Source organism: Schistocerca cancellata, chromosome 2 (genome assembly GCF_023864275.1).
Source record: "Schistocerca cancellata isolate TAMUIC-IGC-003103 chromosome 2, iqSchCanc2.1, whole genome shotgun sequence".
NCBI lineage: Eukaryota > Metazoa > Arthropoda > Insecta > Orthoptera > Acrididae > Schistocerca > Schistocerca cancellata.
In genome coordinates, this window is record NC_064627.1 from 533750973 (window position 1) to 533773300 (window position 22328).

The window sequence follows — 22328 nt, forward strand, 5'->3', positions numbered from 1 at the left end:
TTCTCATTTGCATTAGACGACACTGCATGTCGATACAATACTTATTCCTGCAGTAAATAAGTGGGCCGGTGATTTTGCCCCGATCGGATATCGACGTGGACGGATGCTGTCATTAAATGATTCGCGAGTGGGAGCTTGGTCGGCTGCACTGCAGCTGGGCATTAGACGCAGACACCGGCCCAGTACGGTGCTTTGAATGCGTTTTCGAATCGACAGATGTCTTCTTTGCGCAAGCACTCGCCAAAGATGCAGATGTAGTTCCAGCAGACGAGGTGGCCGAGTGGTTAAGGCGTTGGACTGCTAATCCAATGTGCTCTGCACGCGTGGGTTCGAATCCCATCCTCGTCGAAGAATTTTACGTAAAGCACGCGTTTGCGGTCACTCCTTCTCCATGCGAAACGCCACTCAGTAGTAACAACGAAGCGTGTACGTGGCAGATAGCGTGTGTATGAAATACGAGGCAAAACTGCCTACCAGATGAAAGCGCACAACATTCCATAGCGTATGCCCTTCGAATTATACATCATGTCGAGATCTATAAACCAATCAAATTACGGCTCCAGCAAAGAGTATGTTGGTATTTGCGAACGACGAGTTCTTATTTATATTTAAGTGCATACCTGTCGCAGTCATTTTAACGTATCGAGCCTATAATAAACCATCTGTAGCACAACTGTCGCCTTTCGACAGTTTGTTTTGCGTCAGGCCGCCATATACAGAACCGATTTGGCAGGGCCTACTGGAGAGACTTGACTTTGCAGACATCCGTCGCTAGTGGCCGCCCAAACACCAAGCTCCATCCAAACAGCAGGACAATCTTGGGCTAGGACGAACGTCAAAACCTTGCAAGCAATATCAGTGTATCGTATCGAGCTGTCCGTTTCGTTGCAGCAAGTCGTGGAAAAGAGTGCCCAGCACATTTCTCATTTGCATTAGACGACACTGCATGTCGATACAATACTTATTCCTGCAGTAAATAAGTGGGCCGGTGATGTTGCCCCGATCGGATATCGACGTGGACGGATGCTGTCATTAAATGATTCGCGAGTGGGAGCTTGGTCGGCTGCACTGCAGCTGGGCATTAGACGCAGACACCGGCCCAGTACGGTGCTTTGAATGCGTTTTCGAATCGACAGATGTCTTCTTTGCGCAAGCACTCGCCAAAGATGCAGATGTAGTTCCAGCAGACGAGGTGGCCGAGTGGTTAAGGCGTTGGACTGCTAATCCAATGTGCTCTGCACGCGTGGGTTCGAATCCCATCCTCGTCGAAGAATTTTACGTAAAGCACGCGTTTGCGGTCACTCCTTCTCCATGCGAAACGCCACTCAGTAGTAACAACGAAGCGTGTACGTGGCAGATAGCGTGTGTATGAAATACGAGGCAAAACTGCCTACCAGATGAAAGCGCACAACATTCCATAGCGTATGCCCTTCGAATTATACATCATGTCGAGATCTATAAACCAATCAAATTACGGCTCCAGCAAAGAGTATGTTGGTATTTGCGAACGACGAGTTCTTATTTATATTTAAGTGCATACCTGTCGCAGTCATTTTAACGTATCGAGCCTATAATAAACCATGTGTAGCACAACTGCGTTTTCGAATCGACAGATGTCTTCTTTGCGCAAGCACTCGCCAAAGATGCAGATGTAGTTCCAGCAGACGAGGTGGCCGAGTGGTTAAGGCGTTGGACTGCTAATCCAATGTGCTCTGCACGCGTGGGTTCGAATCCCATCCTCGTCGAAGAATTTTACGTAAAGCACGCGTTTGCGGTCACTCCTTCTCCATGCGAAACGCCACTCAGTAGTAACAACGAAGCGTGTACGTGGCAGATAGCGTGTGTATGAAATACGAGGCAAAACTGCCTACCAGATGAAAGCGCACAACATTCCATAGCGTATGCCCTTCGAATTATACATCATGTCGAGATCTATAAACCAATCAAATTACGGCTCCAGCAAAGAGTATGTTGGTATTTGCGAACGACGAGTTCTTATTTATATTTAAGTGCATACCTGTCGCAGTCATTTTAACGTATCGAGCCTATAATAAACCATCTGTAGCACAACTGTCGCCTTTCGACAGTTTGTTTTGCGTCAGGCCGCCATATACAGAACCGATTTGGCAGGGCCTACTGGAGAGACTTGACTTTGCAGACATCCGTCGCTAGTGGCCGCCCAAACACCAAGCTCCATCCAAACAGCAGGACAATCTTGGGCTAGGACGAACGTCAAAACCTTGCAAGCAATATCAGTGTAGCGTATCGAGCTGTCCGTTTCGTTGCAGCAAGTCGTGGAAAAGAGTGCCCAGCACATTTCTCATTTGCATTAGACGACACTGCATGTCGATACAATACTTATTCCTGCAGTAAATAAGTGGGCCGGTGATTTTGCCCCGATCGGATATCGACGTGGACGGATGCTGTCATTAAATGATTCGCGAGTGGGAGCTTGGTCGGCTGCACTGCAGCTGGGCATTAGACGCAGACACCGGCCCAGTACGGTGCTTTGAATGCGTTTTCGAATCGACAGATGTCTTCTTTGCGCAAGCACTCGCCAAAGATGCACATGTAGTTCCAGCAGACGAGGTGGCCGAGTGGTTAAGGCGTTGGACTGCTAATCCAATGTGCTCTGCACGCGTGGGTTCGAATCCCATCCTCGTCGAAGAATTTTACGTAAAGCACGCGTTTGCGGTCACTCCTTCTCCATGCGAAACGCCACTCAGTAGTAACAACGAAGCGTGTACGTGGCAGATAGCGTGTGTATGAAATACGAGGCAAAACTGCCTACCAGATGAAAGCGCACAACATTCCATAGCGTATGCCCTTCGAATTATACATCATGTCGAGATCTATAAACCAATCAAATTACGGCTCCAGCAAAGAGTATGTTGGTATTTGCGAACGACGAGTTCTTATTTATATTTAAGTGCATACCTGTCGCAGTCATTTTAACGTATCGAGCCTATAATAAACCATCTGTAGCACAACTGTCGCCTTTCGACAGTTTGTTTTGCGTCAGGCCGCCATATACAGAACCGATTTGGCAGGGCCTACTGGAGAGACTTGACTTTGCAGACATCCGTCGCTAGTGGCCGCCCAAACACCAAGCTCCATCCAAACAGCAGGACAATCTTGGGCTAGGACGAACGTCAAAACCTTGCAAGCAATATCAGTGTAGCGTATCGAGCTGTCCGTTTCGTTGCAGCAAGTCGTGGAAAAGAGTGCCCAGCACATTTCTCATTTGCATTAGACGACACTGCATGTCGATACAATACTTATTCCTGCAGTAAATAAGTGGGCCGGTGATTTTGCCCCGATCGGATATCGACGTGGACGGATGCTGTCATTAAATGATTCGCGAGTGGGAGCTTGGTCGGCTGCACTGCAGCTGGGCATTAGACGCAGACACCGGCCCAGTACGGTGCTTTGAATGCGTTTTCGAATCGACAGATGTCTTCTTTGCGCAAGCACTCGCCAAAGATGCAGATGTAGTTCCAGCAGACGAGGTGGCCGAGTGGTTAAGGCGTTGGACTGCTAATCCAATGTGCTCTGCACGCGTGGGTTCGAATCCCATCCTCGTCGAAGAATTTTACGTAAAGCACGCGTTTGCGGTCACTCCTTCTCCATGCGAAACGCCACTCAGTAGTAACAACGAAGCGTGTACGTGGCAGATAGCGTGTGTATGAAATACGAGGCAAAACTGCCTACCAGATGAAAGCGCACAACATTCCATAGCGTATGCCCTTCGAATTATACATCATGTCGAGATCTATAAACCAATCAAATTACGGCTCCAGCAAAGAGTATGTTGGTATTTGCGAACGACGAGTTCTTATTTATATTTAAGTGCATACCTGTCGCAGTCATTTTAACGTATCGAGCCTATAATAAACCATCTGTAGCACAACTGTCGCCTTTCGACAGTTTGTTTTGCGTCAGGCCGCCATATACAGAACCGATTTGGCAGGGCCTACTGGAGAGACTTGACTTTGCAGACATCCGTCGCTAGTGGCCGCCCAAACACCAAGCTCCATCCAAACAGCAGGACAATCTTGGGCTAGGACGAACGTCAAAACCTTGCAAGCAATATCAGTGTAGCGTATCGAGCTGTCCGTTTCGTTGCAGCAAGTCGTGGAAAAGAGTGCCCAGCACATTTCTCATTTGCATTAGACGACACTGCATGTCGATACAATACTTATTCCTGCAGTAAATAAGTGGGCCGGTGATTTTGCCCCGATCGGATATCGACGTGGACGGATGCTGTCATTAAATGATTCGCGAGTGGGAGCTTGGTCGGCTGCACTGCAGCTGGGCATTAGACGCAGACACCGGCCCAGTACGGTGCTTTGAATGCGTTTTCGAATCGACAGATGTCTTCTTTGCGCAAGCACTCGCCAAAGATGCAGATGTAGTTCCAGCAGACGAGGTGGCCGAGTGGTTAAGGCGTTGGACTGCTAATCCAATGTGCTCTACACGCGTGGGTTCGAATCCCATCCTCGTCGAAGAATTTTACGTAAAGCACGCGTTTGCGGTCACTCCTTCTCCATGCGAAACGCCACTCAGTAGTAACAACGAAGCGTGTACGTGGCAGATAGCGTGTGTATGAAATACGAGGCAAAACTGCCTACCAGATGAAAGCGCATAACATTCCATAGCGTATGCCCTTCGAATTATACATCATGTCGAGATCTATAAACCAATCAAATTACGGCTCCAGCAAAGAGTATGTTGGTATTTGCGAACGACGAGTTCTTATTTATATTTAAGTGCATACCTGTCGCAGTCATTTTAACGTATCGAGCCTATAATAAACCATCTGTAGCACAACTGCGTTTTCGAATCGACAGATGTCTTCTTTGCGCAAGCACTCGCCAAAGATGCAGATGTAGTTCCAGCAGACGAGGTGGCCGAGTGGTTAAGGCGTTGGACTGCTAATCCAATGTGCACTGCACGCGTGGGTTCGAATCCCATCCTCGTCGAAGAATTTTACGTAAAGCACGCGTTTGCGGTCACTCCTTCTCCATGCGAAACGCCACTCAGTAGTAACAACGAAGCGTGTACGTGGCAGATAGCGTGTGTATGAAATACGAGGCAAAACTGCCTACCAGATGAAAGCGCACAACATTCCATAGCGTATGCCCTTCGAATTATACATCATGTCGAGATCTATAAACCAATCAAATTACGGCTCCAGCAAAGAGTATGTTGGTATTTGCGAACGACGAGTTCTTATTTATATTTAAGTGCATACCTGTCGCAGTCATTTTAACGTATCGAGCCTATAATAAACCATCTGTAGCACAACTGTCGCCTTTCGACAGTTTGTTTTGCGTCAGGCCGCCATATACAGAACCGATTTGGCAGGGCCTACTGGAGAGACTTGACTTTGCAGACATCCGTCGCTAGTGGCCGCCCAAACACCAAGCTCCATCCAAACAGCAGGACAATCTTGGGCTAGGACGAACGTCAAAACCTTGCAAGCAATATCAGTGTAGCGTATCGAGCTGTCCGTTTCGTTGCAGCAAGTCGTGGAAAAGAGTGCCCAGCACATTTCTCATTTGCATTAGACGACACTGCATGTCGATACAATACTTATTCCTGCAGTAAATAAGTGGGCCGGTGATTTTGCCCCGATCGGATATCGACGTGGACGGATGCTGTCATTAAATGATTCGCGAGTGGGAGCTTGGTCGGCTGCACTGCAGCTGGGCATTAGACGCAGACACCGGCCCAGTACGGTGCTTTGAATGCGTTTTCGAATCGACAGATGTCTTCTTTGCGCAAGCACTCGCCAAAGATGCACATGTAGTTCCAGCAGACGAGGTGGCCGAGTGGTTAAGGCGTTGGACTGCTAATCCAATGTGCTCTGCACGCGTGGGTTCGAATCCCATCCTCGTCGAAGAATTTTACGTAAAGCACGCGTTTGCGGTCACTCCTTCTCCATGCGAAACGCCACTCAGTAGTAACAACGAAGCGTGTACGTGGCAGATAGCGTGTGTATGAAATACGAGGCAAAACTGCCTACCAGATGAAAGCGCACAACATTCCATAGCGTATGCCCTTCGAATTATACATCATGTCGAGATCTATAAACCAATCAAATTACGGCTCCAGCAAAGAGTATGTTGGTATTTGCGAACGACGAGTTCTTATTTATATTTAAGTGCATACCTGTCGCAGTCATTTTAACGTATCGAGCCTATAATAAACCATCTGTAGCACAACTGTCGCCTTTCGACAGTTTGTTTTGCGTCAGGCCGCCATATACAGAACCGATTTGGCAGGGCCTACTGGAGAGACTTGACTTTGCAGACATCCGTCGCTAGTGGCCGCCCAAACACCAAGCTCCATCCAAACAGCAGGACAATCTTGGGCTAGGACGAACGTCAAAACCTTGCAAGCAATATCAGTGTAGCGTATCGAGCTGTCCGTTTCGTTGCAGCAAGTCGTGGAAAAGAGTGCCCAGCACATTTCTCATTTGCATTAGACGACACTGCATGTCGATACAATACTTATTCCTGCAGTAAATAAGTGGGCCGGTGATTTTGCCCCGATCGGATATCGACGTGGACGGATGCTGTCATTAAATGATTCGCGAGTGGGAGCTTGGTCGGCTGCACTGCAGCTGGGCATTAGACGCAGACACCGGCCCAGTACGGTGCTTTGAATGCGTTTTCGAATCGACAGATGTCTTCTTTGCGCAAGCACTCGCCAAAGATGCAGATGTAGTTCCAGCAGACGAGGTGGCCGAGTGGTTAAGGCGTTGGACTGCTAATCCAATGTGCTCTGCACGCGTGGGTTCGAATCCCATCCTCGTCGAAGAATTTTACGTAAAGCACGCGTTTGCGGTCACTCCTTCTCCATGCGAAACGCCACTCAGTAGTAACAACGAAGCGTGTACGTGGCAGATAGCGTGTGTATGAAATACGAGGCAAAACTGCCTACCAGATGAAAGCGCACAACATTCCATAGCGTATGCCCTTCGAATTATACATCATGTCGAGATCTATAAACCAATCAAATTACGGCTCCAGCAAAGAGTATGTTGGTATTTGCGAACGACGAGTTCTTATTTATATTTAAGTGCATACCTGTCGCAGTCATTTTAACGTATCGAGCCTATAATAAACCATCTGTAGCACAACTGTCGCCTTTCGACAGTTTGTTTTGCGTCAGGCCGCCATATACAGAACCGATTTGGCAGGGCCTACTGGAGAGACTTGACTTTGCAGACATCCGTCGCTAGTGGCCGCCCAAACACCAAGCTCCATCCAAACAGCAGGACAATCTTGGGCTAGGACGAACGTCAAAACCTTGCAAGCAATATCAGTGTAGCGTATCGAGCTGTCCGTTTCGTTGCAGCAAGTCGTGGAAAAGAGTGCCCAGCACATTTCTCATTTGCATTAGACGACACTGCATGTCGATACAATACTTATTCCTGCAGTAAATAAGTGGGCCGGTGATTTTGCCCCGATCGGATATCGACGTGGACGGATGCTGTCATTAAATGATTCGCGAGTGGGAGCTTGGTCGGCTGCACTGCAGCTGGGCATTAGACGCAGACACCGGCCCAGTACGGTGCTTTGAATGCGTTTTCGAATCGACAGATGTCTTCTTTGCGCAAGCACTCGCCAAAGATGCAGATGTAGTTCCAGCAGACGAGGTGGCCGAGTGGTTAAGGCGTTGGACTGCTAATCCAATGTGCTCTGCACGCGTGGGTTCGAATCCCATCCTCGTCGAAGAATTTTACGTAAAGCACGCGTTTGCGGTCACTCCTTCTCCATGCGAAACGCCACTCAGTAGTAACAACGAAGCGTGTACGTGGCAGATAGCGTGTGTATGAAATACGAGGCAAAACTGCCTACCAGATGAAAGCGCACAACATTCCATAGCGTATGCCCTTCGAATTATACATCATGTCGAGATCTATAAACCAATCAAATTACGGCTCCAGCAAAGAGTATGTTGGTATTTGCGAACGACGAGTTCTTATTTATATTTAAGTGCATACCTGTCGCAGTCATTTTAACGAATCGAGCCTATAAAAAACCATCTGTAGCACAACTGTCGCCTTTCGACAGTTTGTTTTGCGTCAGGCCGCCATATACAGAACCGATTTGGCAGGGCCTACTGGAGAGACTTGACTTTGCAGACATCCGTCGCTAGTGGCCGCCCAAACACCAAGCTCCATCCAAACAGCAGGACAATCTTGGGCTAGGACGAACGTCAAAACCTTGCAAGCAATATCAGTGTAGCGTATCGAGCTGTCCGTTTCGTTGCAGCAAGTCGTGGAAAAGAGTGCCCAGCACATTTCTCATTTGCATTAGACGACACTGCATGTCGATACAATACTTATTCCTGCAGTAAATAAGTGGGCCGGTGATGTTGCCCCGATCGGATATCGACGTGGACGGATGCTGTCATTAAATGATTCGCGAGTGGGAGCTTGGTCGGCTGCACTGCAGCTGGGCATTAGACGCAGACACCGGCCCAGTACGGTGCTTTGAATGCGTTTTCGAATCGACAGATGTCTTCTTTGCGCAAGCACTCGCCAAAGATGCAGATGTAGTTCCAGCAGACGAGGTGGCCGAGTGGTTAAGGCGTTGGACTGCTAATCCAATGTGCTCTGCACGCGTGGGTTCGAATCCCATCCTCGTCGAAGAATTTTACGTAAAGCACGCGTTTGCGGTCACTCCTTCTCCATGCGAAACGCCACTCAGTAGTAACAACGAAGCGTGTACGTGGCAGATAGCGTGTGTATGAAATACGAGGCAAAACTGCCTACCAGATGAAAGCGCACAACATTCCATAGCGTATGCCCTTCGAATTATACATCATGTCGAGATCTATAAACCAATCAAATTACGGCTCCAGCAAAGAGTATGTTGGTATTTGCGAACGACGAGTTCTTATTTATATTTAAGTGCATACCTGTCGCAGTCATTTTAACGTATCGAGCCTATAATAAACCATCTGTAGCAGTTTGTTTTGCGTCAGGCCGCCATATACAGAACCGATTTGGCAGGGTCTACTGGAGAGACTTGACTTTGCAGACATCCGTCGCTAGTGGCCGCCCAAACACCAAGCTCCATCCAAACAGCAGGACAATCTTGGGCTAGGACGAACGTCAAAACCTTGCAAGCAATATCAGTGTAGCGTATCGAGCTGTCCGTTTCGTTGCAGCAAGTCGTGGAAAAGAGTGCCCAGCACATTTCTCATTTGCATTAGACGACACTGCATGTCGATACAATACTTATTCCTGCAGTAAATAAGTGGGCCGGTGATTTTGCCCCGATCGGATATCGACGTGGACGGATGCTGTCATTAAATGATTCGCGAGTGGGAGCTTGGTCGGCTGCACTGCAGCTGGGCATTAGACGCAGACACCAGCCCAGTACGGTGCTTTGAATGCGTTTTCGAATCGACAGATGTCTTCTTTGCGCAAGCACTCGCCAAAGATGCAGATGTAGTTCCAGCAGACGAGGTGGCCGAGTGGTTAAGGCGTTGGACTGCTAATCCAATGTGCTCTGCACGCGTGGGTTCGAATCCCATCCTCGTCGAAGAATTTTACGTAAAGCACGCGTTTGCGGTCACTCCTTCTCCATGCGAAACGCCACTCAGTAGTAACAACGAAGCGTGTACGTGGCAGATAGCGTGTGTATGAAATACGAGGCAAAACTGCCTACCAGATGAAAGCGCACAACATTCCATAGCGTATGCCCTTCGAATTATACATCATGTCGAGATCTATAAACCAATCAAATTACGGCTCCAGCAAAGAGTATGTTGGTATTTGCGAACGACGAGTTCTTATTTATATTTAAGTGCATACCTGTCGCAGTCATTTTAACGTATCGAGCCTATAATAAACCATCTGTAGCACAACTGTCGCCTTTCGACAGTTTGTTTTGCATCAGGCTGCCATATACAGAACCGATTTGGCAGGGCCTACTGGAGAGACTTGACTTTGCAGACATCCGTCGCTAGTGGCCGCCCAAACACCAAGCTCCATCCAAACAGCAGGACAATCTTGGGCTAGGACGAACGTCAAAACCTTGCAAGCAATATCAGTGTAGCGTATCGAGCTGTCCGTTTCGTTGCAGCAAGTCGTGGGAAAGAGTGCCCTGCACATTTCTCATTTGCATTAGACGACACTGCATGTCGATACAATACTTATTCCTGCAGTAAATAAGTGGGCCGGTGATTTTGCCCCGATCGGATATCGACGTGGACGGATGCTGTCATTAAATGATTCGCGAGTGGGAGCTTGGTCGGCTGCACTGCAGCTGGGCATTAGACGCAGACACCGGCCCAGTACGGTGCTTTGAATGCGTTTTCGAATCGACAGATGTCTTCTTTGCGCAAGCACTCGCCAAAGATGCAGATGTAGTTCCAGCAGACGAGGTGGCCGAGTGGTTAAGGCGTTGGACTGCTAATCCAATGTGCTCTGCACGCGTGGGTTCGAATCCCATCCTCGTTGAAGAATTTTACGTAAAGCACGCGTTTGCGGTCACTCCTTCTCCATGCGAAACGCCACTTAGTAGTAACAACGAAGCGTGTACGTGGCAGATAGCGTGTGTATGAAATACGAGGCAAAACTGCCTACCAGATGAAAGCGCACAACATTCCATAGCGTATGCCCTTCGAATTATACATCATGTCGAGATCTATAAACCAATCAAATTACGGCTCCAGCAAAGAGTATGTTGGTATTTGCGAACGACGAGTTCTTATTTATATTTAAGTGCATACCTGTCGCAGTCATTTTAACGTATCGAGCCTATAATAAACCATCTGTAGCACAACTGTCGCCTTTCGACAGTTTGTTTTGCGTCAGGCCGCCATATACAGAACCGATTTGGCAGGGCCTACTGGAGCGACAGTTCGTTTTGCGTCAGGCCGCCATATACACAACCGATTTGGCAGGTCCTACTGGAGAGACTTGACTTTGCAGACATCCGTCGCTAGTGGCCGCCCAAACACCAAGCTCCATCCAAACAGCAGGACAATCTTGGGCTAGGACGAACGTCAAAACCTTGCAAGCAATATCAGTGTAGCGTATCGAGCTGTCCGTTTCGTTGCAGCAAGTCGTGGGAAAGAGTGCCCTGCACATTTCTCATTTGCATTAGACGACACTGCATGTCGATACAATACTTATTCCTGCAGTAAATAAGTGGGCCGGTGATTTTGCCCCGATCGGATATCGACGTGGACGGATGCTGTCATTAAATGATTCGCGAGTGGGAGCTTGGTCGGCTGCACTGCAGCTGGGCATTAGACGCAGACACCGGCCCAGTACGGTGCTTTGAATGCGTTTTCGAATCGACAGATGTCTTCTTTGCGCAAGCACTCGCCAAAGATGCAGATGTAGTTCCAGCAGACGAGGTGGCCGAGTGGTTAAGGCGTTGGACTGCTAATCCAATGTGCTCTGCACGCGTGGGTTCGAATCCCATCCTCGTCGAAGAATTTTACGTAAAGCACGCGTTTGCGGTCACTCCTTCTCCATGCGAAACGCCACTTAGTAGTAACAACGAAGCGTGTACGTGGCAGATAGCGTGTGTATGAAATACGAGGCAAAACTGCCTACCAGATGAAAGCGCACAACATTCCATAGCGTATGCCCTTCGAATTATACATCATGTCGAGATCTATAAACCAATCAAATTACGGCTCCAGCAAAGAGTATGTTGGTATTTGCGAACGACGAGTTCTTATTTATATTTAAGTGCATACCTGTCGCAGTCATTTTAACGTATCGAGCCTATAATAAACCATCTGTAGCACAACTGTCGCCTTTCGACAGTTTGTTTTGCGTCAGGCTGCCATATACAGAACCGATTTGGCTGGGCCTACTGGAGAGACTTGACTTTGGAGACATCCGTCGCTAGTGGCCGCCCAAACACCAAGCTCCATCCAAACAGCAGGACAATCTTGGGCTAGGACGAACGTCAAAACCTTGCAAGCAATATCAGTGTAGCGTATCGAGCTGTCCGTTTCGTTGCAGCAAGTCGTGGGAAAGAGTGCCCTGCACATTTCTCATTTGCATTAGACGACACTGCATGTCGATACAATACTTATTCCTGCAGTAAATAAGTGGGCCGGTGATTTTGTCCCGATCGGATATCGACGTGGACGGATGCTGTCATTAAATGATTCGCGAGTGGGAGCTTGGTCGGCTGCACTGCAGCTGGGCATTAGACGCAGACACCGGCCCAGTACGGTGCTTTGAATGCGTTTTCGAATCGACAGATGTCTTCTTTGCGCAAGCACTCGCCAAAGATGCACATGTAGTTCCAGCAGACGAGGTGGCCGAGTGGTTAAGGCGTTGGACTGCTAATCCAATGTGCTCTGCACGCGTGGGTTCGAATCCCATCCTCGTCGAAGAATTTTACGTAAAGCACGCGTTTGCGGTCACTCCTTCTCCATGCGAAACGCCACTCAGTAGTAACAACGAAGCGTGTACGTGGCAGATAGCGTGTGTATGAAATACGAGGCAAAACTGCCTACCAGATGAAAGCGCACAACATTCCATAGCGTATGCCCTTCGAATTATACATCATGTCGAGATCTATAAACCAATCAAATTTCGGCTCCAGCAAAGGGTATGTTGGTATTTGCGAACGACGACTTCTTATTTATATTTAAGTGCATACCTGTCGCAGTCATTTTAACGTATCGAGCCTATAATAATCCATCTGTAGCACAACTGTCGCCTTTCGACAGTTTGTTTTGCGTCAGGCCGCCATATACAGAACCGATTTGGCAGGGCCTACTGGAGCGACAGTTCGTTTTGCGTCAGGCCGCCATATACAGAACCGATTTGGCAGGTCCTACTGGAGAGACTTGACTTTGCAGACATCCGTCGCTAGTGGCCGCCCAAACACCAAGCTCCATCCAAACAGCAGGACATCCAAACAGCAGGACAATCTTGGGCTAGGACGAACGTCAAAACCTTGCAAGCAATATCAGTGTAGCGTATCGAGCTGTCCGTTTCGTTGCAGCAAGTCGTGGAAAAGAGTGCCCAGCACATTTCTCATTTGCATTAGACGACACTGCATGTCGATACAATACTTATTCCTGCAGTAAATAAGTGGGCCGGTGATTTTGCCCCGATCGGATATCGACGTGGACGGATGCTGTCATTAAATGATTCGCGAGTGGGAGCTTGGTCGGCTGCACTGCAGCTGGGCATTAGACGCAGACACCGGCCCAGTACGGTGCTTTGAATGCGTTTTCGAATCGACAGATGTCTTCTTTGCGCAAGTACTCGCCAAAGATGCAGATGTAGTTCCAGCAGACGAGGTGGCCGAGTGGTTAAGGCGTTGGACTGCTAATCCAATGTGCTCTGCACGCGTGGGTTCGAATCCCATCCTCGTCGAACAATTTTACGTAAAGCACGCGTTTGCGGTCACTCCTTCTCCATGCGAAACGCCACTCAGTAGTAACAACGAAGCGTGTACGTGGCAGATAGCGTGTGTATGAAATACGAGGCGAAACTGCCTACCAGATGAAAGCGCACAACATTCCATAGCGTATGCCCTTCGAATTATACATCATGTCGAGATCTATAAACCAATCAAATTACGGCTCCAGCAAAGAGTATGTTGGTATTTGCGAACGACGAGTTCTTATTTATATTTAAGTGCATACCTGTCGCAGTCATTTTAACGTATCGAGCCTATAATAAACCATCTGTAGCACAACTGTCGCCTTTCGACAGTTTGTTTTGCGTCAGGCCGCCATATACAGAACCGATTTGGCAGGGCCTACTGGAGAGACTTGACTTTGCAGACATCCGTCGCTAGTGGCCGCCCAAACACCAAGCTCCATCCAAACAGCAGGACAATCTTGGGCTAGGACGAACGTCAAAACCTTGCAAGCAATATCAGTGTAGCGTATCGAGCTGTCCATTTCGTTGCAGCAAGTCGTGGAAAAGAGTGCCCAGCACATTTCTCATTTGCATTAGACGACACTGCATGTCGATACAATACTTATTCCTGCAGTAAATAAGTGGGCCGGTGATTTTGCCCCGATCGGATATCGACGTGGACGGATGCTGTCATTAAATGATTCGCGAGTGGGAGCTTGGTCGGCTGCACTGCAGCTGGGCATTAGACGCAGACACCGGCCCAGTACGGTGCTTTGAATGCGTTTTCGAATCGACAGATGTCTTCTTTGCGCAAGCACTCGCCAAAGATGCAGATGTAGTTCCAGCAGACGAGGTGGCCGAGTGGTTAAGGCGTTGGACTGCTAATCCAATGTGCTCTGCACGCGTGGGTTCGAATCCCATCCTCGTCGAAGAATTTTACGTAAAGCACGCGTTTGCGGTCACTCCTTCTCCATGCGAAACGCCACTCAGTAGTAACAACGAAGCGTGTACGTGGCAGATAGCGTGTGTATGAAATACGAGGCAAAACTGCCTACCAGATGAAAGCGCACAACATTCCATAGCGTATGCCCTTCGAATTATACATCATGTCGAGATCTATAAACCAATCAAATTTCGGCTCCAGCAAAGGGTATGTTGGTATTTGCGAACGACGAGTTCTTATTTATATTTAAGAGCATACCTGTCGCAGTCATTATAACGTATCGAGCCTATAATAATCCATCTGTAGCACAACTGTCGCCTTTCGACAGTTTGTTTTGCGTCAGGCCGCCATATACAGAACCGATTTGGCAGGGCCTACTGGAGCGACAGTTCGTTTTGCGTCAGGCCGCCATATACAGAACCGATTTGGCAGGGCCTACTGGAGAGACTTGACTTTGCAGACATCCGTCGCTAGTGGCCGCCCAAACACCAAGCTCCATCCAAACAGCAGGACAATCTTGGGCTAGGACGAACGTCAAAACTTTGCAAGCAATATCAGTGTAGCGTATCGAGCTGTCCGTTTCGTTGCAGCAAGTCGTGGAAAAGAGTGCCCAGCACATTTCTCATTTGCATTAGACGACACTGCATGTCGATACAATACTTATTCCTGCAGTAAATAAGTGGGCCGGTGATTTTGCCCCGATCGGATATCGACGTGGACGGATGCTGTCATTAAATGATTCGCGAGTGGGAGCTTGGTCGGCTGCACTGCAGCTGGGCATTAGACGCAGACACCGGCCCAGTACGGTGCTTTGAATGCGTTTTCGAATCGACAGATGTCTTCTTTGCGCAAGCACTCGCCAAAGATGCAGATGTAGTTCCAGCAGACGAGGTGGCCGAGTGGTTAAGGCGTTGGACTGCTAATCCAATGTGCTCTGCACGCGTGGGTTTGAATCCCATCCTCGTCGAAGAATTTTACGTAAAGCACGCGTTTGCGGTCACTCCTTCTCCATGCGAAACGCCACTCAGTAGTAACAACGAAGCGTGTACGTGGCAGATAGCGTGTGTATGAAATACGAGGCGAAACTGCCTACCAGATGAAAGCGCACAACATTCCACAGCGTATGCCCTTCGAATTATACATCATGTCGAGATCTATAAACCAATCAAATTACGGCTCCAGCAAAGAGTATGTTGGTATTTGCGAACGACGAGTTCTTATTTATATTTAAGTGCATACCTGTCGCAGTCATTTTAACGTATCGAGCCTATAATAAACCATCTGTAGCACAACTGTCGCCTTTCGACAGTTTGTTTTGCGTCAGGCCGCCATACACAGAACCGATTTGGCAGGGCCTACTGGAGAGACTTGACCTTGCAGACATCCGTCGCTAGTGGCCGCCCAAACACCAAGCTCCATCCAAACAGCAGGACAATCTTGGGCTAGGACGAACGTCAAAACCTTGCAAGCAATATCAGTGTAGCGTATCGAGCTGTCCGTTTCGTTGCAGCAAGTCGTGGAAAAGAGTGCCCAGCACATTTCTCATTTGCATTAGACGACACTGCATGTCGATACAATACTTATTCCTGCAGTAAATAAGTGGGCCGGTGATTTTGCCCCGATCGGATATCGACGTGGACGGATGCTGTCATTAAATGATTCGCGAGTGGCAGCTTGGTCGGCTGCACTGCAGCTGGGCATTAGACGCAGACACCGGCCCAGTACGGTGCTTTGAATGCGTTTTCGAATCGACAGATGTCTTCTTTGCGCAAGCACTCGCCAAAGATGCAGATGTAGTTCCAGCAGACGAGGTGGCCGAGTGGTTAAGGCGTTGGACTGCTAATCCAATGTGCTCTGCACGCGTGGGTTCGAATCCCATCCTCGTCGAAGAATTTTACGTAAAGCACGCGTTTGCGGTCACTCCTTCTCCATGCGAAACGCCACTCAGTAGTAACAACGAAGCGTGTACGTGGCAGATAGCGTGTGTATGAAATACGAGGCGAAACTGCCTACCAGATGAAAGCGCACAACATTCCATAGCGTATGCCCTTCGAATTATACATCATGTCGAGATCTATAAACCAATCAAATTACGGCTCCAGCAAAGAGTATGTTGGTATTTGCGAACGACGAGTTCTTATTTATATTTAAGTGCATACCTGTCGCAGTCATTTTAACGTATCGAGCCTATAATAAACCATCTGTAGCACAACTGTCGCCTTTCGACAGTTTGCGTCAGGCCGCCATACACAGAACCGATTTGGCAGGGCCTACTGGAGAGACTTGACCTTGCAGACATCCGTCGCTAGTGGCCGCCCAAACACCAAGCTCCATCCAAACAGCAGGACAATCTTGGGCTAGGACGAACGTCAAAACCTTGCAAGCAATATCAGTGTAGCGTATCGAGCTGTCCGTTTCGTTGCAGCAAGTCGTGGAAAAGAGTGCCCAGCACATTTCTCATTTGCATTAGACGACACTGCATGTCGATACAATACTTATTCCTGCAGTAAATAAGTGGGCCGGTGATTTTGTCCCGATCGGATATCGACGTGGACGGATGCTGTCATTAAATGATTCGCGAGTGGGAGCTTGGTCGGCTGCACTGCAGCTGGGCATTAGACGCAGACACCGGCCCAGTACGGTGCTTTGAATGCGTTTTCGAATCGACAGATGTCTTCTTTGCGCAAGCACTCGCCAAAGATGCAGATGTAGTTCCAGCAGACGAGGTGGCCGAGTGGTTAAGGCGTTGGACTGCTAATCCAATGTGCTCTGCACGCGTGGGTTCGAATCCCATCCTCGTCGAAGAATTTTACGTAAAGCACGCGTTTGCGGTCACTCCTTCTCCATGCGAAACGCCACTCAGTAGTAACAACGAAGCGTGTACGTGGCAGATAGCGTGTGTATGAAATACGAGGCAAAACTGCCTACCAGATGAAAGCGCACAACATTCCATAGCGTATGCCCTTCGAATTATACATCATGTCGAGATCTATAAACCAATCAAATTTCGGCTCCAGCAAAGGGTATGTTGGTATTTGCGAACGACGAGTTCTTATTTATATTTAAGTGCATACCTGTCGCAGTCATTTTAACGTATCGAGCCTATAATAATCCATCTGTAGCACAACTGTCGCCTTTCGACAGTTTGTTTTGCGTCAGGCCGCCATACACAGAACGGATTTGGCAGGGCCTACTGGAGAGACTTGACCTTGCAGACATCCGTCGCTAGTGGCCGCCCAAACACCAAGCTCCATCCAAACAGCAGGACAATCTTGGGCTAGGACGAACGTCAAAACCTTGCAAGCAATATCAGTGTAGCGTATCGAGCTGTCCGTTTCGTTGCAGCAAGTCGTGGAAAAGAGTGCCCAGCACATTTCTCATTTGCATTAGACGACACTGCATGTCGATACAATACTTATTCCTGCAGTAAATAAGTGGGCCGGTGATTTTGTCCCGATCGGATATCGACGTGGACGGATGCTGTCATTAAATGATTCGCGAGTGGGAGCTTGGTCGGCTGCACTGCAGCTGGGCATTAGACGCAGACACCGGCCCAGTACGGTGCTTTGAATGCGTTTTCGAATCGACAGATGTCTTCTTTGCGCAAGCACTCGCCAAAGATGCAGATGTAGTTCCAGCAGACGAGGTGGCCGAGTGGTTAAGGCGTTGGACTGCTAATCCAATGTGCTCTGCACGCGTGGGTTCGAATCCCATCCTCGTCGAAGAATTTTACGTAAAGCACGCGTTTGCGGTCACTCCTTCTCCATGCGAAACGCCACTCAGTAGTAACAACGAAGCGTGTACGTGGCAGATAGCGTGTGTATGAAATACGAGGCAAAACTGCCTACCAGATGAAAGCGCACAACATTCCATAGCGTATGCCCTTCGAATTATACATCATGTCGAGATCTATAAACCAATCAAATTTCGGCTCCAGCAAAGGGTATGTTGGTATTTGCGAACGACGAGTTCTTATTTATATTTAAGTGCATACCTGTCGCAGTCATTTTAACGTATCGAGCCTATAATAATCCATCTGTAGCACAACTGTCGCCTTTCGACAGTTTGTTTTGCGTCAGGCCGCCATATACAGAACCGATTTGGCAGGGCCTACTGGAGCGACAGTTCGTTTTGCGTCAGGCCGCCATATACAGAACCGATTTGGCAGGTCCTACTGGAGAGACTTGACTTTGCAGACATCCGTCGCTAGTGGCCGCCCAAACACCAAGCTCCATCCAAACAGCAGGACATCCAAACAGCAGGACAATCTTGGGCTAGGACGAACGTCAAAACCTTGCAAGCAATATCAGTGTAGCGTATCGAGCTGTCCGTTTCGTTGCAGCAAGTCGTGGAAAAGAGTGCCCAGCACATTTCTCATTTGCATTAGACGACACTGCATGTCGATACAATACTTATTCCTGCAGTAAATAAGTGGGCCGGTGATTTTGCCCCGATCGGATATCGACGTGGACGGATGCTGTCATTAAATGATTCGCGAGTGGGAGCTTGGTCGGCTGCACTGCAGCTGGGCATTAGACGCAGACACCGGCCCAGTACGGTGCTTTGAATGCGTTTTCGAATCGACAGATGTCTTCTTTGCGCAAGCACTCGCCAAAGATGCAGATGTAGTTCCAGCAGACGAGGTGGCCGAGTGGTTAAGGCGTTGGACTGCTAATCCAATGTGCTCTGCACGCGTGGGTTCGAATCCCATCCTCGTCGAAGAATTTTACGTAAAGCACGCGTTTGCGGTCACTCCTTCTCCGTGCGAAACGCCACTCAGTAGTAACAACGAAGCGTGTACGTGGCAGATAGCGTGTGTATGAAATACGAGGCGAAACTGCCTACCAGATGAAAGCGCACAACATTCCATAGCGTATGCCCTTCGAATTATACATCATGTCGAGATCTATAAACCAATCAAATTACGGCTCCAGCAAAGAGTATGTTGGTATTTGCGAACGACGAGTTCTTATTTATATTTAAGTGCATACCTGTCGCAGTCATTTTAACGTATCGAGCCTATAATAAACCATCTGTAGCACAACTGTCGCCTTTCGACAGTTTGTTTTGCGTCAGGCCGCCATATACAGAACCGATTTGGCAGGGCCTACTGGAGAGACTTGACTTTGCAGACATCCGTCGCTAGTGGCCGCCCAAACACCAAGCTCCATCCAAACAGCAGGACAATCTTGGGCTAGGACGAACGTCAAAACCTTGCAAGCAATATCAGTGTAGCGTATCGAGCTGTCCATTTCGTTGCAGCAAGTCGTGGAAAAGAGTGCCCAGCACATTTCTCATTTGCATTAGACGACACTGCATGTCGATACAATACTTATTCCTGCAGTAAATAAGTGGGCCGGTGATTTTGCCCCGATCGGATATCGACGTGGACGGATGCTGTCATTAAATGATTCGCGAGTGGCAGCTTGGTCGGCTGCACTGCAGCTGGGCATTAGACGCAGACACCGGCCCAGTACGGTGCTTTGAATGCGTTTTCGAATCGACAGATGTCTTCTTTGCGCAACTACTCGCCAAAGATGCAGATGTAGTTCCAGCAGACGAGGTGGCCGAGTGGTTAAGGCGTTGGACTGCTAATCCAATGTGCTCTGCACGCGTGGGTTCGAATCCCATCCTCGTCGAAGAATTTTACGTAAAGCACGCGTTTGCGGTCACTCCTTCTCCATGCGAAACGCCACTCAGTAGTAACAACGAAGCGTGTACGTGGCAGATAGCGTGTGTATGAAATACGAGGCGAAACTGCCTACCAGATGAAAGCGCACAACATTCCACAGCGTATGCCCTTCGAATTATACATCATGTCGAGATCTATAAACCAATCAAATTACGGCTCCAGCAAAGAGTATGTTGGTATTTGCGAACGACGAGTTCTTATTTATATTTAAGTGCATACCTGTCGCAGTCATTTTAACGTATCGAGCCTATAATAAACCATCTGTAGCACAACTGTCGCCTTTCGACAGTTTGTTTTGCGTCAGGCCGCCATACACAGAACCGATTTGGCAGGGCCTACTGGAGAGACTTGACCTTGCAGACATCCGTCGCTAGTGGCCGCCCAAACACCAAGCTCCATCCAAACAGCAGGACAATCTTGGGCTAGGACGAACGTCAAAACCTTGCAAGCAATATCAGTGTAGCGTATCGAGCTGTCCGTTTCGTTGCAGCAAGTCGTGGAAAAGAGTGCCCAGCACATTTCTCATTTGCATTAGACGACACTGCATGTCGATACAATACTTATTCCTGCAGTAAATAAGTGGGCCGGTGATTTTGCCCCGATCGGATATCGACGTGGACGGATGCTGTCATTAAATGATTCGCGAGTGGCAGCTTGGTCGGCTGCACTGCAGCTGGGCATTAGACGCAGACACCGGCCCAGTACGGTGCTTTGAATGCGTTTTCGAATCGACAGATGTCTTCTTTGCGCAAGCACTCGCCAAAGATGCAGATGTAGTTCCAGCAGACGAGGTGGCCGAGTGGTTAAGGCGTTGGACTGCTAATCCAATGTGCTCTGCACGCGTGGGTTCGAATCCCATCCTCGTCGAAGAATTTTACGTAAAGCACGCGTTTGCGGTCACTCCTTCTCCATGCGAAACGCCACTCAGTAGTAACAACGAAGCGTGTACGTGGCAGATAGCGTGTGTATGAAATACGAGGCGAAACTGCCTACCAGATGAAAGCGCACAACATTCCATAGCGTATGCCCTTCGAATTATACATCATGTCGAGATCTATAAACCAATCAAATTACGGCTCCAGCAAAGAGTATGTTGGTATTTGCGAACGACGAGTTCTTATTTATATTTAAGTGCATACCTGTCGCAGTCATTTTAACGTATCGAGCCTATAATAAACCATCTGTAGCACAACTGTCGCCTTTCGACAGTTTGTTTTGCGTCAGGCCGCCATATACAGAACCGATTTGGCAGGGCCTACTGGAGAGACTTGACTTTGCAGACATCCGTCGCTAGTGGCCGCCCAAACACCAAGCTCCATCCAAACAGCAGGACAATCTTGGGCTAGGACGAACGTCAAAACCTTGCAAGCAATATCAGTGTAGCGTATCGAGCTGTCCGTTTCGTTGCAGCAAGTCGTGGAAAAGAGTGCCCAGCACATTTCTCATTTGCATTAGACGACACTGCATGTCGATACAATACTTATTCCTGCAGTAAATAAGTGGGCCGGTGATTTTGTCCCGATCGGATATCGACGTGGACGGATGCTGTCATTAAATGATTCGCGAGTGGGAGCTTGGTCGGCTGCACTGCAGCTGGGCATTAGACGCAGACACCGGCCCAGTACGGTGCTTTGAATGCGTTTTCGAATCGACAAATGTCTTCTTTGCGCAAGCACTCGCCAAAGATGCAGATGTAGTTCCAGCAGACGAGGTGGCCGAGTGGTTAAGGCGTTGGACTGCTAATCCAATGTGCTCTGCACGCGTGGGTTCGAATCCCATCCTCGTCGAAGAATTTTACGTAAAGCACGCGTTTGCGGTCACTCCTTCTCCATGCGAAACGCCACTCAGTAGTAACAACGAAGCGTGTACGTGGCAGATAGCGTGTGTATGAAATACGAGGCAAAACTGCCTACCAGATGAAAGCGCACAACATTCCATAGCGTATACCCTTCGAATTATACATCATGTCGAGATCTATAAACCAATCAAATTACGGCTCCAGCAAAGAGTATGTTGGTATTTGCGAACGACGAGTTCTTATTTATATTTAAGTGCATACCTGTCGCAGTCATTTTAACGTATCGAGCCTATAATAAACCATCTGTAGCACAACTGTCGCCTTTCGACAGTTTGTTTTGCGTCATGCCGCCATACACAGAACGGATTTGACAGGGCCTACTGGAGAGACTTGACCTTGCAGACATCCGTCGCTAGTGGCCGCCCAAACACCAAGCTCCATCCAAGCAGCAGGACAATCTTGGGCTAGGACGAACGTCAAAACCTTGCAAGCAATATCAGTGTAGCGTATCGAGCTGTCCGTT

General features: G+C 48.6%; 25 non-coding genes across 25 annotated transcripts; all 25 read left to right on the forward strand.

Moving 5' to 3' along the window:
* The first annotated feature begins 266 nt into the window (after positions 1 to 266).
* On the forward strand, positions 267 to 348 carry Trnas-gcu (transfer RNA serine (anticodon GCU)). The gene has a single exon. It is a non-coding gene; the product is annotated as a tRNA-Ser (tRNA).
* An 838-nt stretch (positions 349 to 1186) lies between these two features.
* Positions 1187 to 1268, forward strand: Trnas-gcu (transfer RNA serine (anticodon GCU)). The gene has a single exon. It is a non-coding gene; the product is annotated as a tRNA-Ser (tRNA).
* Positions 1269 to 1663: 395 nt separating this feature from the next.
* On the forward strand, positions 1664 to 1745 carry Trnas-gcu (transfer RNA serine (anticodon GCU)). Its single transcript has one exon. It is a non-coding gene; the product is annotated as a tRNA-Ser (tRNA).
* An 838-nt stretch (positions 1746 to 2583) lies between these two features.
* On the forward strand, positions 2584 to 2665 carry Trnas-gcu (transfer RNA serine (anticodon GCU)). Its single transcript has one exon. It is a non-coding gene; the product is annotated as a tRNA-Ser (tRNA).
* An 838-nt stretch (positions 2666 to 3503) lies between these two features.
* Positions 3504 to 3585, forward strand: Trnas-gcu (transfer RNA serine (anticodon GCU)). The gene has a single exon. It is a non-coding gene; the product is annotated as a tRNA-Ser (tRNA).
* An 838-nt stretch (positions 3586 to 4423) lies between these two features.
* Positions 4424 to 4505, forward strand: Trnas-gcu (transfer RNA serine (anticodon GCU)). The gene has a single exon. It is a non-coding gene; the product is annotated as a tRNA-Ser (tRNA).
* Positions 4506 to 4900: 395 nt separating this feature from the next.
* Trnas-gcu (transfer RNA serine (anticodon GCU)) lies at positions 4901 to 4982 on the forward strand. The gene has a single exon. It is a non-coding gene; the product is annotated as a tRNA-Ser (tRNA).
* Positions 4983 to 5820: 838 nt separating this feature from the next.
* Trnas-gcu (transfer RNA serine (anticodon GCU)) lies at positions 5821 to 5902 on the forward strand. The gene has a single exon. It is a non-coding gene; the product is annotated as a tRNA-Ser (tRNA).
* An 838-nt stretch (positions 5903 to 6740) lies between these two features.
* Trnas-gcu (transfer RNA serine (anticodon GCU)) lies at positions 6741 to 6822 on the forward strand. Its single transcript has one exon. It is a non-coding gene; the product is annotated as a tRNA-Ser (tRNA).
* Positions 6823 to 7660: 838 nt separating this feature from the next.
* Trnas-gcu (transfer RNA serine (anticodon GCU)) lies at positions 7661 to 7742 on the forward strand. Its single transcript has one exon. It is a non-coding gene; the product is annotated as a tRNA-Ser (tRNA).
* Positions 7743 to 8580: 838 nt separating this feature from the next.
* On the forward strand, positions 8581 to 8662 carry Trnas-gcu (transfer RNA serine (anticodon GCU)). The gene has a single exon. It is a non-coding gene; the product is annotated as a tRNA-Ser (tRNA).
* Positions 8663 to 9481: 819 nt separating this feature from the next.
* Trnas-gcu (transfer RNA serine (anticodon GCU)) lies at positions 9482 to 9563 on the forward strand. Its single transcript has one exon. It is a non-coding gene; the product is annotated as a tRNA-Ser (tRNA).
* Positions 9564 to 10401: 838 nt separating this feature from the next.
* Positions 10402 to 10483, forward strand: Trnas-gcu (transfer RNA serine (anticodon GCU)). Its single transcript has one exon. It is a non-coding gene; the product is annotated as a tRNA-Ser (tRNA).
* Positions 10484 to 11382: 899 nt separating this feature from the next.
* On the forward strand, positions 11383 to 11464 carry Trnas-gcu (transfer RNA serine (anticodon GCU)). Its single transcript has one exon. It is a non-coding gene; the product is annotated as a tRNA-Ser (tRNA).
* An 838-nt stretch (positions 11465 to 12302) lies between these two features.
* Trnas-gcu (transfer RNA serine (anticodon GCU)) lies at positions 12303 to 12384 on the forward strand. The gene has a single exon. It is a non-coding gene; the product is annotated as a tRNA-Ser (tRNA).
* A 915-nt stretch (positions 12385 to 13299) lies between these two features.
* Trnas-gcu (transfer RNA serine (anticodon GCU)) lies at positions 13300 to 13381 on the forward strand. The gene has a single exon. It is a non-coding gene; the product is annotated as a tRNA-Ser (tRNA).
* Positions 13382 to 14219: 838 nt separating this feature from the next.
* Trnas-gcu (transfer RNA serine (anticodon GCU)) lies at positions 14220 to 14301 on the forward strand. Its single transcript has one exon. It is a non-coding gene; the product is annotated as a tRNA-Ser (tRNA).
* An 899-nt stretch (positions 14302 to 15200) lies between these two features.
* On the forward strand, positions 15201 to 15282 carry Trnas-gcu (transfer RNA serine (anticodon GCU)). Its single transcript has one exon. It is a non-coding gene; the product is annotated as a tRNA-Ser (tRNA).
* An 838-nt stretch (positions 15283 to 16120) lies between these two features.
* On the forward strand, positions 16121 to 16202 carry Trnas-gcu (transfer RNA serine (anticodon GCU)). The gene has a single exon. It is a non-coding gene; the product is annotated as a tRNA-Ser (tRNA).
* Positions 16203 to 17035: 833 nt separating this feature from the next.
* Trnas-gcu (transfer RNA serine (anticodon GCU)) lies at positions 17036 to 17117 on the forward strand. Its single transcript has one exon. It is a non-coding gene; the product is annotated as a tRNA-Ser (tRNA).
* Positions 17118 to 17955: 838 nt separating this feature from the next.
* On the forward strand, positions 17956 to 18037 carry Trnas-gcu (transfer RNA serine (anticodon GCU)). Its single transcript has one exon. It is a non-coding gene; the product is annotated as a tRNA-Ser (tRNA).
* Positions 18038 to 18952: 915 nt separating this feature from the next.
* Trnas-gcu (transfer RNA serine (anticodon GCU)) lies at positions 18953 to 19034 on the forward strand. Its single transcript has one exon. It is a non-coding gene; the product is annotated as a tRNA-Ser (tRNA).
* An 838-nt stretch (positions 19035 to 19872) lies between these two features.
* Positions 19873 to 19954, forward strand: Trnas-gcu (transfer RNA serine (anticodon GCU)). The gene has a single exon. It is a non-coding gene; the product is annotated as a tRNA-Ser (tRNA).
* Positions 19955 to 20792: 838 nt separating this feature from the next.
* Trnas-gcu (transfer RNA serine (anticodon GCU)) lies at positions 20793 to 20874 on the forward strand. Its single transcript has one exon. It is a non-coding gene; the product is annotated as a tRNA-Ser (tRNA).
* Positions 20875 to 21712: 838 nt separating this feature from the next.
* Trnas-gcu (transfer RNA serine (anticodon GCU)) lies at positions 21713 to 21794 on the forward strand. Its single transcript has one exon. It is a non-coding gene; the product is annotated as a tRNA-Ser (tRNA).
* The last annotated feature ends 534 nt before the right edge of the window (positions 21795 to 22328 follow it).